This window comes from Sphaerodactylus townsendi, linkage group LG12, assembly GCF_021028975.2.
Source record: "Sphaerodactylus townsendi isolate TG3544 linkage group LG12, MPM_Stown_v2.3, whole genome shotgun sequence".
Lineage (NCBI taxonomy): Eukaryota > Metazoa > Chordata > Lepidosauria > Squamata > Sphaerodactylidae > Sphaerodactylus > Sphaerodactylus townsendi.
The window spans coordinates 43534996-43548832 of NC_059436.1; positions in this window are offsets into that span (position 1 = coordinate 43534996).

The window sequence follows — 13837 nt, forward strand, 5'->3', positions numbered from 1 at the left end:
AATGCCATAGAATCCACCCTAAAAAGTAGTCATGTTCTTCTTTGATCTCTGTAGTCTGAAGATGAGCTGTTGTTCTAGGGCAGGGGTCTGCAACCTGTGGCTCTCCAGATGTTCATGTACTACAATTCCTATCAGCCCTTGCCAGCATGGGCAATTGGAGAACATTTGGAGCCACAGGTTGCAGACCCCTGTTCTAGGGGATCCCCAGTTCCCTCCTGGAGGTTGGCATCCCTATTGCTGATCCAAGTATAGGGGCCATTCTGACCAAACCTACCTAAAAACCATTCTACTCTTCCCTCAACTGAACAAAGCAGGGGGAGGGGGGACAAAAGAACTCTCTAGTGTCTAATTTGAGTCAGACCCCCACAGTTCCTACTTGGTCCTGAAGCAGCCAGCCAACCCATAAAGGTGGCTTGGGGGCAGATAGCTCTGCTGGCGCTAGGCATCCAAGGGCTCGAGCTTTAAATAGCCCTCCACTGAAGCCTGACAGATCAGTTGGGCAGCACAAGGCTCATTAGCTTGCCCAGTGGTCTGGTGAAAGCCAGCATGGTACAGTGGTTAAGAGCGGTGGTGTCAGCCCCCCTGGTCTGTTCAAGAAAAGCACTTCCATGTGAGCAAATATCTTTATTTAGAAAAAGAAGTCCAGGGAAAGATGTGGCATCAGATGTTTATTGACAAAACTGGAAACCCCACCAAAACCCCCTCTGCAAATAGGAAAGAGGACTCACTGCCCTACCCCATAAGAACATAAGAACTAGCCTGCTGGATCAGACCAGAGTCCATCTATCCAGCACTCTGCTACTCGCAGTGGCCCACCAGGGGCCTTTGGGGGCTCACGTGCAGGTTGTGAAAGCAATGGCCTTCTGCTGCTGCTGCTCCTGAGCACCTGGTCTGCTAAGGCATTTTCAATCTGAGATCAAGGAGGATCAAGATTGATAGCCAGAGATCGACTTCTCCTCCATAAATCTGTCCAAGCCCCTTTTAAAGCTATCCAGGTCAGTGGCCATCACCACCTCCTGTGGCAGCATATTCCAAACACCCCAGGCCATACCTGCTATCCCAGAGAAATCTGACTCTTCCCTCTCAGCTGGAAATGTGGCTGGCCTTTCCTTCTGGCGTACTACTCCATCCAAGCCAGCACAGGGAGTAACCCCAAGCGTCTCACAAAAACAACAGGCTGTGGAATCCCAGGACGGTATTCGAGGTGGGAGGGGGAAACACCTTTGGCCCACCCCACACTTCCTTGTTCACTTTGTGAGGGAGGAATTGCTCTTGTGTGAGCAGGGAAAGCCAGGAGGACCGTGAAAACCCAAAGAATGGGGAATGCCTCTTGAGCCTCTTCCCTTTGCTTTCCCTGAAAATTTACACTATCAAAGCTTTCAAGAATCCAACCCAAAGGGAATGAATGCTCAATAGGAAGGAGACCACAGGTGCATAAAACTCAGAGTCTCAAGTGTCTAGCATGTCTCTCAAGTAAAGTACTTTAACTGGATCTGCCAGTGATTTACAGGTAAACCTTGTATTCAGTTCTCACATCTTAACACCATCATGTGAGAAAATAGAACTCAGAATTGATTGCATTTAACCAGCTCTGACACTCCTCTTCTGCTAGAACAGTGGTTCTCAACCTTCCTAATGCCGCGACCCTTTAATACAGTTCCTCACGTTGTGATGACCCCCAACCCTAACATTTATCCATTTTACAGATGGAGAACACTGATGCGGAGAGTCTTAGGCGACCCCTGTGAAAGGGTCGTTCAACCCCCCAAGTGGTCCCGACCCACAGATTGAGAACCACTGTGCTAGAACATCCTGATTTAGAGCCAGCACCTGATTGCCCTTTTAGGAAACTTATTGACCATTAAGAGGAGCTCTGTAAGTCCTTCGAAGAAATACTCTTCCTAACCTTCCAAACTATTCTGGGGCAACAACAGCTGGAACATCTGCCTCCTATTTGCAACCAAGCAGCAGCTTCCCATATTCTGTGCTTGACTCTGAAAATGCTACCAGTGGTGGACACAACTCTACCGATCTCAAAAGATGCTACCAGTGGTGGACACAACTCTACTGATCTCAAAAGAGCTTTCCCAATTTGCTCAAACTGCATATTTTTATCTACAACCTTCTGCAACAGTTTACGTCAGCAAGGCTTCCAGCCTCTTCCCGTAACAATATCTCTCCGAGTCAGAACAACCTCACTCGTCTCCTCAATTTTCACCGCAGGGTCAAAGCATCTCATCGCTTGGCATCTTGTTTTGTTTTTCATTAGCGTCTCCCTAAACCTTTTTTTCCCGGGGAGGAATCATCGGGTCAGGCATCACTGCCTGCCTTTTCCCTTTTTTCCTGCTGTCAAATTCTGCATTCCAAACAGCTTGCTAAAAATCAGTCAAACACAATTATGAGGATTACGCTCTGAGCAACCAACGTGAGGGAGTCACAAAGATGGCGAATGAGATTCTTGGATTATCCGCTCTGGCACTGCTGGCAGGAATAAGAAGTATCCTTTGACTTTGCAAATAGGTGTGCTTGTTTGGGATGCAGAAGGGCCCAAGTTCAATTCCCGGTGTCTCCAGTTAAAGATCTCCCATAGCAGGTGTTGAGGAAGAGGTTGCTTTGCCTTGAAGAGCTGCCGCCCACCTCAGCAAACAGACCACTTGTTTCACATTATCAAATACCCAATATCAAAGATAAAAGCAGCCCTGCGCACCAAGCTGAATGAATACTGCCATCCATGGATGATTACCTGGGACTGCAAATACAGAGGGATATCAGTACACAGCTGGCAGTAAGAACATAAGAACTAGCCTGCTGGATCAGACCAGAGTCCATCTAGTCCAGCACTCTGCTACTCACAGTGGCCCACCAGGTGCCTTTGGGAGCTCACATGCAGGATGTGAAAGCAATGGCCTTCTGCTGCTGCTGCTGCTCCCGAGCACCTGGTCTGCTAAGGCATTTGCAATCTGAGATCAAGGAGGATCAAGATTGGTAGCCATAGATCGACTTCTCCATAAATCTGTCCAAGCCCTTTTGAAAGCTATCCAGGTTAGTGGCCATCACCACCTCCTGGGGCAGCATATTCCAAACACCAATCACATGTTGCGTGAAGAAGTGTTTCCTTTTATTAGTCCTAATTCTTCCCCCCAGCATTTTCAATGAATGCCCCCTGGTTCTAGTAAATGGTGGATGAGCTGAGTGCAGCAAAGGAAGATTATAAATCGTGCAAACTGGGGAGAAGGCACTGGCAGCACAAGTTTGTCTTTCTTTCAAGTCTCAGCTGACTTATGACAGCCCCAATGTGGATTTCAAGGCAAGAGAAGTGCCTTTACCTTCCTCTACCCAACAACCGTGGGCTTCCTGGATGGTCTCCCACCCAGCTACTAACCAGGGGCTGCCTCTGCTTAGCTTTGGCCCCTTCCGCACATGCAGAATAATGCAGAATAATGCACTTTCAATCCACTTTCACTGCACTTTGAAGCTGGATTTTACTGTGCAGAATAGCAAAATCTACTCGCAAACCATTCTGAAAGTAGATTGAATGTGCCTTATTCTGCACGGGTGGAAGGGGCCTTTGAGATCTGTCAAGAAGAAGCAGAAGAGTCGGTTTTTGTACCTCACTTTTCTCTACCATTAAAGAGTCTCACAGCAGCTTACCAACTCCTTCCCTTCCTCTCCCTGCAACAGACACCTCGTGCGGTAGTTGGGGCTGAGGTAGTTTGGAGAGAACTCTGACTGGCCCAAGCTCACCCAGAAGGTTTCAAGTGGAGGAGTGGGGAATCAAACTCAGTTCTCCAGATCATAATTGGCTGTTCTTAATCACTACAGGTGGAGGTCAAATTGGGCTACACCCCCTTCTAAATCTATTGAAGTCAATGGGCTTAGTAGTAACTCTGTTTAGGATTGGGTTGTGAGGAGATCCTCTTTTGAACGCTGAATAGAATTAATGGGTGAGCAAAACAGAGCAAACCACCTTGGTGGAACCTTTCTGCAAGCCCAACACACCCAAAGCTTCAGGGGGAAGAATGGATTGACCACCACCTGTTCTCTTTTTCATCGTGTACAGATTTGCTCTCAGAGTAGCTCAATACGTCCTCCCGCCTCAGCCTCCCCTTTTTTCAGCCTCTTAGGTCGAATCCCCACTACCGTCTTAGCCAGGTTTCAGAACACAAACTAACCAGGTTTGAGGGATGACCTCCCCATTGCTTGCGTGGCAGATTCCATTTCTGGCTCTTGTTCTCGTTAATCCGCGTTCTGGCAGGACCTGATTGCAAGTGGCATAGACCCCATTAACATGGTTCAGAGTTGATCCGAGGGGAGGGATGAGGGTTGAACATGACTTGTTTCCCGCCCTGGAGTGTGACACGGAATTTGGTCAACCAATCAGTGCTGTGATACATGCGCAGCCTTTCCTTGGTTTCGTTTCCGCTTTTGCGATCAGCCAGCAGAAGGGGACGCAAACATTAAACAGTCAAACTTGTAACTTTGAATCGTTAATGGTTTATACAGGTAACGATTAACTGTTTGCCCAGTTAAACAGTTAAACATTAAACTTTTACACACTGGTTTTTTTGATCACACCCCTACAATGTACGTTTCTGCAGTGGGAAAAGGTCCCGCCCCATCAAGGCATGCCAGCCAATCAGGGGAGACTGGCGAAGCGAGCTCGCCTGGTAGTGGGGATTGCTAAGAGTTCTGCAAATGGGTGTGTCTGCTGTGTGCTCACTGCAGTGGGGAGGGAGAAACTCTGATGAAGAGGACACGGTTTCACAACGAATAGGTTTGAATCTGCATGCAAATTTCAAGTGGGGATTCGACCTTAGAAGAAGCTGTCAAAAACTTGCCCATTTCTTTCCCCTTCTTCCCTACTCCTACTCCATTTATTTACTTTATACACTGCCTTTCACCCAAATGGGAGCCCTGTCTTCCATTTTATCCTCTCAGTTCAGTGAGGTAGAATACATTGAGTGTGTGTCATTGGCGTAAGGTCACCCAACAAACTTCCAAGACACAAGTGGGGACTTGAACCTGGATTTCCCAGATCCTAGTCTGACAATTTAGGCACTGCATTATCACATTTGTAAACAAATCATTACTCATTAATCGGTGCCTAGTCCAGGATGGGACAAATGTCCCTTTCTTCTGTGTTTGTCCCTTGCTTTTGCTGAAGCAAGAGTCCCATCCTTCCTTCCAAGGACTTTGCCCTAACAATGCAAAGAAAAGGTCAGTATCTGCAAGATGTGCTTTCTCTTCCAATCATGGCTTGCACTGATATGTGATGGGTTTAAGCACTGAGCAGCAGCACTGGTGTAGTGGTTAAGAGTAGGTGCATTCTAAGCTGGAGGGACCGGGTTTGATTCCCCGCTCTGCCACTTGAGCTGTTGATATGGGGAATTCAGATTAGCTTGTGCACTCCCACACACACCAGCTGGGTGACCTTGGGCTAGTCACAGCTTTTCGGAGCTCTCTCAGCCCCACCTACCTCACAGGGTGTTTGTTGTGAGGGGGGAAGGGAAAGGAGATTGTAAACCCCTTTGAGTCTCCTACAGGAGAGAAAGGGGGGATATGAATCCAAACTCCTCCTCCTCCTCCTCCTCCTCCTCCTCTTCTTCTTCTTCTTCTTCTTCTTCTTCTTCTTCTTCTTCTTCTTCTTCTTCTTCTTCTTCTTCTTCTTCTTCTTCTTCTTCTTCTTCTTCTTCGAATAATGGGAAATAAGGGGACATCATGTTCAATTTGCACAGATCACCCAAGAAAGAGGCAACGCATGATCATTTTTAGTCTTCACTTTAAGCCCTTTGGAATTTAAGGGGTTCATTGAAAAAGCATTGCATATGGGCCACCAAATTCGTGAACCTGGCATTATTCTAATTTGAAATCCAGGGACTGAGAGGTATGATTGAGGCAGCCGATTTAACAATATGGTCTTTCAAACCCTACATCCTTTCTTTCTCTTCACAAGTCCTTTCTAGTCTTCTGTCTTTCCCTTCGTCCAAATGCCTGCATATTATAGATTTCTATTCACAGAAGCAGAATCCTGGCTGGCCACTTTTTGGCATCCAGCGATAGTCTTTGGATTAGAGATATATTTAAAGAAATGCATTATCCTATGATGCCATCAGCTTATCTATGTATTCTTTAGAAGCTGCCGTGTGTGAAATGGCAAAATGTGCTCTGTGCGATGTTTAGTGTCCATGCATATGCATTTTTCCCAGAGATAAGATGCTTCCACCACTCATCAGAAATGTAAATTTGTGGGAAGATTTGTGGGAAGGCGCTGAACCCAGAAGAATTACAACTCTGGCTTTTCACACTCATCATATTTTAGTAGAACATCCAATGAAGGGCCAGAGAGAAACAGGAATTTACCAGAAAATCAGGACTGTCCTCAGTTTTTTAAAAAGGGCAGCTAGATATTATTCAAGACCGGAGAGAGAAGGATGGGGAATATTTTCCCAAGATGCACCGCTCTCTAAGCTTCTAAGAGATAATCAGCAACCTTCTGTGATTGTACATGTTCTCTCAAGCATCCAGGAGACGGGAGCACATTTCAGCAGAGAAGGTTATTGGATTATAAGACGATTAATGCTGCTAAGAAGCCACTCTTGCATAATCAACATAGTCTATTTTGGCTGGCGTTCAGTGGGGACTATTAGGGAGGAGAGGCAAAGGTGGTACCCTCGCTGAGCAGAAGAAGCTGCTGTGGAGTTTTAAGCGCTACCTGGAAGGCAGCGATAGAGATAATGTGCGGTACGGTGCTATGAGCAACCAGATCGCCATTGTGGGAATGTGTGGCAAAATCTAGCATGCCAGGACGCTGGCGTTTGCAACAATTAAAAGAGTTTGGGTTCGCAACTACTAATATTTTCAGGGAGTACGCACTATAATCCAGGGGCCCCCAATCTTGTTGAGCATGTGGGCACATTTGGAATTCTGACATGGCATGGTAGGTGAGCAACAAAATGGCTGCTACAAAATGGCTGCTGCAGGAGGCGGAGCCAGCCACAAAAAAAGATGACCACAGCTTAACTTCAGTAACTTGGTGCAGATCCTTGTACTGTGGTGGCAGCTTCTGCCAAAGCAACATTTTAAAAAATCTCCACTGTCAATGAAATCTCCAGTAGTCAAACAGAACCCTTGCTGGACAAGTCCTACCTAGCGGCACCCACTTCCTAAAAACACTTGGCAAGCACCAGAACAGGTGTTAGTGGGCACGTGACACTCAAAGGGACCATGTTGGAGACCTCTGGTATAGTCACGCAACTAGGAATGTACTTTGATGCTTCCTGTAGATATGCACATGGAGGCCGATAAGTCATCAAACAGTCCAGAGAGCTCACACACCCATCTCTATGCAGAATTCTCTGCTGAATTGTACTTTTTGAGTCTATCTATGTTTAGACAAATCAAATCAAAGCTGAACTGCCCCAGAAGCTAAAATGACTAATGCTGAGGTCCCTTCCGCAAATTCAGAATAATGCACTTTCAATCCACTTTCAATGCACTTTGCAGCTGGATTTTACTGTGCGAAATAGCAAAATCCACTTGCAAACAATTGTGAAAGTGGATTGGAAGTGCATCATTCTGCATGTGCGGAAGGGGCCGAAGGTTGTTGTACTTTGGTCACATAACGAGAAGACAGGAATCACTGGAAAAGACAGTAACACTAGGAAAAGTGGAAGGCAGAAAGAAAAGAGGAAAAGCCAACATGAGATGGCCACAGTTCTCTGTTTGCAAGGCTGTTAATGATAGGATGTTTTGGAGGGCATTGGCCCTTAGGGTCACCATGAGTAGGATGTGCCTTGCCAGAATTTTACAAATGTAAACTCATAGCTATCTATACATTCTAATTCCAACCAGTCTTCAAGGAACTCAAGATTTTCTCCCACCACTCCACATTTTGTCCTCAAAACACCCCAGTGAGTATTTTAGGTGGAAAGAGAGTGAACGACCCATGGCCAGCCAGTAAGTGTTGTGGCTAAATGAGGAACAGAACACAGCTCTTCCAGGTCCAATAACCACCATAGTACACCCTGGTTCTTGCCCTGAGTCTACATTGATTGTACTAACCCTACATGCTTTAATGGCAAGAGAGGTGTTCCAGCAGAGCACCCCTTGACGCAGAAGGATGGGGCGGAGGACACATAACTCAGTAGCAGAGCATCTTCTTGGCAGGCAGAAGGTCCCTGATTCAATCTCAAGCATCTCCAGTCAAAAGGATCAGGAAGAAGGTGACATAGAAGACTTCTGCCCAAGACCCTGGAGAGCCATTGCCTCTCCAAGTAGACAATACTGACTTTGATGGGCTGATGGGCTGATTCAGTAGGGTCTGCAACCTGCGGCTCTCCAGATATTCACAGACTACAATTTCCATCAGCCTCTGCCAGCATGACCAGCTTCTAAATAACTCTAATGTTGAAATCTCTGAAGCTGTTGCTATATTTTTACTCTGTGTACTGCAAGTTGTGCAATAATGACCTTTTTATTGTATTTGGAACTCTTGACACACACCAGTTTTATGCCTAATAAAGGTTTTGGATTTGGATTTGGAAGCATGACCAGTTGGCCATGCTGGCAGGGGCTTATGGGAATTGTAATCCATGAACATCTGGAGAGCTGCAGGTTGCAGAAGGCAGCTTCATGCATGCATGCATGCATGCATGCATGCATGTATGTATGTATGTATGTATGTATGTATGTATGTATGTATGTATGTATGTATGTATGTATGATACACCAGCCAGGCATCCTTCTGTCATGCCTGAATTCAGTCCCAGAAGAAGAAGAAGAAGAAGAAGAAGAAGAAGAAGAAGAAGAAGAAGAAGAAGAAGAGGAGGAGGAGGAGGAGGAGGAGGAGGAGGAGGAGTTTGGATTTATATTCCCCCTTTCTCTCCTGTAAGGAGACTCAAAGAGGCTTACAATCTCCTTGCCCTTCCCCCCTCACAACAAATACCCTGTGAGGTGGGTGGAGCTGAGAGAGCTGGTGGGTGTGGGAGTGTACAGGCTAATCTGAATTCCCCAGATAAGCCTCCACAGCTCAGGTGGCAGAGCTGGGAATCAAACCCGGTTCCTCCAGGTTAGATATACGAGATTAGATACACAGATTAGATACATGAGCTCTTAACCTCCTACGCCACTGCTGCGCTTCCATTTGCCATACAGACTGTCAGGGGGCGAGTGTGGCTTCGGTTCTGGGTTACTCTAATTGGTGTCAGTATCAGGGACATACATATAGTAAATAGTGCCTGGGCGAGCTGTGAAATTGTGTCTCCCCCTAGGAAGGTGCCACTGATCCAAGAAGCATGCAGTACTTCCACGTTCCACCACCTTCCTGCCTTCTTGTCACCCTGCCCCCTCGGGTGCCAGTAGCCTGTCCTGAGCAGAAAACAGGTGGTCGGAAGCACTAGAACCGGCAGGCTCCAAATCTGCAGCTTCCCTCACCTGCCCTGGAAGGCAGGTTGAAGGACCCCTGTGCCTGAAGGATCCAAGGTCAAGGGGCCACCACCTTCCTCCCAGCTCCCTCTGCACCCAGCCTAGTCAGCAACACTCCACCCTACCGGCAATGGGGGAATCACATGGCCTGTGCCTGCCTTCCTACTCTTAAGGGCCCATCTGGGGGGCACCTGCAGTTCCCCCACAAACTCTCTTCCATGGCCTGCCTGCCTGCTCTCTCACACTCAGCCTGCTTGCCCACTGGGTGCCCAACGCAGGGCCATGCTCAGCTCAGGGTCCAGCCGCCTTCCTGGCCTGCGGGGGGTGGGGGAGTGGGGCGCATGGCCAAACGTGCCCCGCATGTGACCCAGATGAGTGGCACCTGAGGAGAGAGAGACCCCTCCCGCCCCCTAAGATTCACCTCTTGTCAGTATGAAATCAGTTGTGCTGAATGAATGAAATATTCCCTCTAAAAATAAGTAGTGCTAACCCAAAATGGGTCAGCCTCGAAAACAGCTCGGTTGATGATTTCCATAAAAGAAATTAAACACATAAAAACATCAACCTCTCTGTATATTAATTTTCCATCTCTGTGTAAACTGTGCTGTTACACTGTTGTTGACTGATCTCATGATCGTAATACATGTTGATTGATTGATTGATTGATTGATTGATTGATTGATTGATTGATTGATTGATAGATAAAGCATTCCCCTGTTTCACAGACTTTGCCTAGGCTTTTTTTGCACTCATTTTCTGAACTGGCTGGGTACGCCCATCTGAGGAGGAGGAGGAGGAGGAGGAGGAGGAGGAGAAGAGTTGGATTTATATTTCCCCCTTTCTCTACTATAAGGAGACTCAAAGGGACTGACAATCTCCTTTCCTTTCCTCCCCCACAACAGACACCCTGTGAGGTAGGTGGAGCTGAGAGAGCTCTGAAGAACTGTGACTAGTCCAAGGTCACCCAGCTCGTGTGTATTGGAGTGCACAGGCTAATTTGAATTCCCCAGATAAGCCTCCACAGTGGCAGAGCTGGGAATCAAACCCAGTTCCTCCAGATTAGAGTGCACCTGCTCTTAACCACTACGCCACTGCTGCTCTGAGGAGTCCCAGAAGCACAGCACACATCTTACATAACATCAAACTCAGCTAATGATACCAATAACATCAGCATGTTGCCAAAACTAATTAGTTACCCAACGTGTTGGTGCTATGATGCTCCCCTATGTGATCCCTGATTGACTGGGATCCTGTGGTGAAGGAGAAATGAGACCCGAGGAAGGGGGGAAGGTGGCAAATGGCATCAAAACAGCTTCAAATGGGAAGCAACAGTGGCTCTGAACTAGCCTAGAAAAAGCTGAACATTCTCAGTGTGTGTGTGTGTGTGTGTGTGTGTGTTTGTGCATGTGTGTGTGTAAGAAATTGTAAGGGTTCCCTGAAAATGGTGCTTTTAATCTGCCTTATTTGTAGCTTCATCTGGAGATCTCTCTTAGAGGTGGCTGCACTGTTGTGATTTTGTGCCGTTTTTAATTTAGCTTTACATAGATTTAGTGGTCGACTGAGATACACTTTTTCATGCTAAAACTTTTTATGCGCTTGGCAATTATTTACCTTGTGCTTTCAGGCAGCCTTCGTAGTGTTCATTTGCCCTGGACTGCTATAAGTTACCTTAAGCATTTTTTGGGGGAGGGGAATACCTAAAAAATTATCTACAAATAAAAGTTTTTTTTAAAAAATCTTCTAATCCCCACAAACAAAATGTAACATTTGTGTCACCCTTTGCAAAGAAGAAAAAAGAAGACCCGAGAGCTCCCTAAAGGAGCTAAAAATAGTGTAGCGACTGAGGTTTAATGGTTGTAATCCTTTATTTTAATTGTTCCCGTTTCTGCTCACAAATTTCATCTTGAGCAGTTCGTGATTCCCTCCATAACCTTCTTGCTGGTTTATCTGGTTGGAGTAAAGTTTGGTTTAGCTTTGTTCAGAGTGTATTCCCTGCAGCAGTTTGGACTCAGATAAAGATACTTGAATGCGCACAAAACATGAGGGTGGTGATGGTTACATTTATTTGCTCCTCGCTCTTTTGAGATTCACAGAGGCAGGTGTAGGGCAGCCAGATTCCCTTCAGGCCACTTCCTCAATGGGAATACACACACATTCACCCTTAACAGCCAAGGTAACTCATAAGTATTTTTTTATTGCAGTGCTCTCTATCCAAATACATTTTTTTATTTTTTTTACCAATTAAAGAAATACAAAACAAGACACAGGACGTTGAAGATAAAAAATAAGCAAACATAACAATCATAATACAGTTCAGAAAAAACTGATTGAATCGAAGGAACCGCTAGGTCAGGGATCTGCACGTGAGCTCCTAAAGGCACCTGGTTGGCCACTGCGAGTAGCAGAATGCTGGACTAGATGGACTCTGGTCTGATCCAGCAGGCTAGTTCTTATGTTCTTGTGTTCTTATGCAACCTCCAGCTCTCCAGATGTTCATGGACTACAATTCCCATCAGAGGCTGTTGGGAGTTGTAGTTCATGAACATCTGGAGAGCCGCAGGTTGCAGACCCCTGCGCTAGGCTAAGCTGACCCAGCAATCATAATAGTCTTTGATAATAATACTCTTTGATCTGAAATTGCAAATGCCTTAACAGTCCAGGTGCTTGGGAGCAACAGCTGCAGAAGGCCATTGCTTTCACATCCTGCATGTGAGCTCCCAAAGGCACCTGGTGGGCCACTGCGAGTCGCAGAGAGCTGGACTAGATGGACTCTGGTCTGATCCAGCTGGCTTGTTCTTATGTTCTTATGTTCTTAATAGTCCCCACAACTGGAAAAATAATTATAATCAATACACATTTGACTAATATAATCATAATCAAATATATCCTATATCAGAATTACAATCCTATTGATAAACTAGCATTAACTGGTATACTGGATAAAAACAACTGGAATCATTAATAATTTAAGCAGCCCAACTAATTTTTGCTGTATGTGTATCATATATATTTTAAAAGGAATTAATAAACAAATACATATAGTTATGTATACGTGAAAAAATGGCGCAAGAAGTCCTTACTTTAATCAGATTATTAGAATGTTATATATGCTTGACCTACAATTATCTATTAATGTGTGTGTGTATGTGGAAGTCCATAAATACTTGACGGACAAGCCCCCTGGTTTTTGAGCTCATTTCTTGGTTTAGTCCCTCCCCCACTTCATCAGTTTATGTTTTAAGTTTTGCTTGTGAAGTGCCAATAGCCACATTCCCTACATATCTGCTAAATTATCATACGCTTCTCTGAATTAATTAATTCCTGAATCTGCTATGAAGGAGCTCTATCTGACATGAAGCTAAAATGTGAGGCACCTTCATAGCAGATTCGGGAATGGCATAGGGAGCTTGTCTATCAAATATTTATGGACTTCTCTTTCACTGTAGCCAGTGTAGGTGGTTTTGTCTAGGTTGCGTTTCAGCCAAAGTCAATTTAAAATTTCATGTGTCAATCCATCTCTAGGTGTGATTGGCTGGAGAGTAGTTATATAGCCTTTGAACCCCCGATGACTGCTTTTTCCTTGAATCTTTGCAGGCCTATAGAGAGGCAGGTGTTACAAAAAGAACGTTAGTGCCAACCATGTCCTTTAATCATAGTGGCTCTCTTCTCCACTGAAGTCAATGGGCTTGCTCTAGCGTGACTGAGAGGAGAAACACTGACATAATTAATCATGGAACACATCAGGTAAGGTCTTGAAGCAGCCCCAAGCAGCTGTGTGAGAAGCTATGGCGTTTCCGCACGGGCATTTAATGGCGGCCTGGAGACGGCAAAAGCAGCGTGTACTCCAGGCGCCGTCATTAAGCAGAAGCAGCTGCATGCGCAACCCAGCGCCTTCAGCCCTTGAAGCAGGTGTTTCCCAAGCTTCGGAGGCTTTACTCTTGTTGGGGAAGAGCCGCAGCTCGCCAGCAACTGCCCGAGCGAACGCATGGCAGCTTCAAGACACCTCCCCACCGGCACTTACCTTGTCCCGGGGCCTCCTGCGCCATCGCCCGGGCCTGGGGACATGCCTACCCTCGCCGCTGGAGCAGGTGCACAGAACCAGAAGCGTCCCCAGGCCTCAGCGTGGCGCCATGGCGGCCTGGGGACATGCTGCTTGGGTCGACCCGACCGAAATAGCCAGCTCCGTGGCGCCGGCTGCCCGGACTCAGGACCGTCCGTCGATGCCCGGGCCGGTCCCAGCGTCGTCAGTGCGGCGATCCGAAGCGCCCGACCCACGCGCTTCGCGGCCGTCGCGAGGAAGCTTGACCTGCTATGAGAAGTATTCCTTTCTCTCTCACCAGATTGCCACAGTAATCTTCATTTTCTGCAGCCCCTGCTGTCCAAGTCAAACACACAATAGCTTCCCCTTGCATCC